This window comes from Sinocyclocheilus rhinocerous, unplaced genomic scaffold (assembly GCF_001515625.1).
Source record: "Sinocyclocheilus rhinocerous isolate Xijiao unplaced genomic scaffold, SAMN03320098_v1.1 scaffold11425, whole genome shotgun sequence".
Lineage (NCBI taxonomy): Eukaryota > Metazoa > Chordata > Actinopteri > Cypriniformes > Cyprinidae > Sinocyclocheilus > Sinocyclocheilus rhinocerous.
Genome location: NW_015627689.1, coordinates 21,011 through 23,443, shown reverse-complemented (window position 1 = coordinate 23,443; position 2,433 = coordinate 21,011).

The following is a 2,433-nucleotide window of genomic DNA, read 5'->3' as shown; positions in this document are numbered from 1 at the left end:
CAATGATGAACTGCCTTTAACTGAAAATTGAGTGTTTACTATTGTCACTTTGCATTATTGACCCACTATTTTCCCATTTGATACTGTAAAGCTGCTTTGACACAATCTGTATTGTTAAAAGCGCTATATAAATAAAGGTGACTTGACTTGTGTGCTGAAAGACGATGGTGAGGGCGAGACATCGACTGACAGCGGCAGGTCCAGTCGATGATGTTCGCTCGGCTTGGCCTGCCGCGGCACCATAATTGTTTAAAGCAATCGATTTCCCTCTGCTCAGTCAGTTTTCCTTATCTGCTTCTAGTCTCTAAAAGCCACATTATCACTGAAGGGCTTTTGTGTCATAAACCTTATGTGCCTTTGTTCCACATTCTGCACAGGTATTCGCAGGAATGGGTACTGATGTCTGCGCACACTTTCAGTTCTTCTATTTATTATGTATTGTGGTGTGAAGCAATCTTTCCCAATCAAATAGAGACAAAATGTCATTCCTATAAGCCTTTATGGCCACATTTTAATAGTTAAGAGAAAGCCCTGAGTGGGCAGGAGTAAAATGGATTACTTCTTTATAAAAGAAGCATAACAAATCTCTTCTACCAGTGATTAAACTCTGATAAACATATTGTAGGCCTCGTTATTCCCAGGTGTCGGAAATAACAGCTAGGTAAAGTCACACATGTTAAGAGTAGCTGCTAGTTCAACTGAGAACAAACATAAAGACTAACAAATTAAACATTAAAGACTAATGAATTAACATTTTGTTGCAGTAATACAACATATAACATATAACAGTTATGTAGTCAGCTGGTCTGAATGCTTACGAAACCGAGTGAACTACTTTACCTGTTATTGTTCGGAGTTTCAGAACTCAGGAGAACTCAGTTAACCATCAAATCTGTGTCAGATATTTCTCCTAAACACACACACGAGAGAAAGAAAAAAAAGACACAAATGAGACGCAAATAGAGCTGAATCTGTAACATGCAAGCAGCTCAGATCGTTTGATCATAGATGAAATAAAAGAGAAATGTTTGAGTTCATATTGAGATCTCGGATTCTGAGATCTTCAACGCTAGAGGAGACAAAGCTGAGAAAGCTTTTTCTGAGGAGAAACATCTTAGAAGCTGCTCTTTAATGTAAACTCATTAAACTATTTTTCTTTTCTATAGGACTACTTTAAATGTACTTTGAATGTCTGTAATTGAATTTCATTGATTATTAGTATAACCAACCGTTGGTGGCTGCTGTTTTACCATGTAGATATGAAGGTATTAAATCATACTGTCTGGTCATTTTTTATATTTTTCTCTAGACATGCTCACATAAAGACTGTGGTAATGTCTGACCAGTACTTTTCGTCACCATCTGGTTTGAAGAGAGAATTGATCTTAGCCTTTCACGAGTCTGCCCTGTATCACAAGTGCTGTTGCCATAGAAACACATACATTATAAATCTCACCATCGGTTTACATGAAACTGATATTATGAGGCATGACATAAATCCACTTTCCTAGTGCATCTGATGAAGATGCTTCCAGGCATTTACGTTTCTCTCACACAGCGCTGATCTTCTTGTCACGGTCAGTTACAACAAAGCATAAATACAGCTGGTTCTAGTTGCAGCACTTTTATTAAAAACTCAAAAGATAATCCAAAAATGATGACAAACCAAAACAATGACAAGAATAGACAACGAACAACAGAAACTGAGTGCTATATGCAGTATACAAATTACAGTTTTTCTGAATTGCTAAAACACTAAACCCCAATCTCTGAACCAAATTCTCACTAGCTTAAACCAATTTGTCGAATAAAGACATGATGCTGAGACAGAATTAATCTCTCATTGACCCTGGTTTCACAACTGCACAACTTGCAGTATTTGAGTGTACTGTAACATGCTATTCATTTAGAGTTTTATTTGACCTTTTTGGCCTTTGCAGTTGGACTGCAGTATTTTTTGCAGTATCCAAGTGCTGAATATATACAAACATTCAGTACTATTCAATATTCAGCACAATACTATTCTTGCAGTACATACAGTAGGCCTATACAATACCTTAGTTGCAATTACTATACTTTTTTACAGAATTGCAAAATTGTTTACTCAATACAATATACTTTTTTCTGTAATGTTCTGGATGCTGTGTTCTCCATTTTTCTCTGTAGTGTCTAATGAATGCTCTGTAGTGTTTTCTTTATTGACTCGTGTGTGTGTGTGTGTGTGTGTGTGTGATCTGAGAGCACCGGTTGATTTTGAGTGCAAGTGAAATGGTTTTGCAGTGATTGTTTGATTTTGATGGAAGAGTCAGAGGTTTCGTGAATTTAGTTTGAGTATTTGGATTTGTGTTTAAGGAATTGAGAAAATGAGTGATGGTTTCAAGAAATGTGTTTTAGCAATTCAGAAAAACTGTAAGAGTAATTAAGGGAACTGAG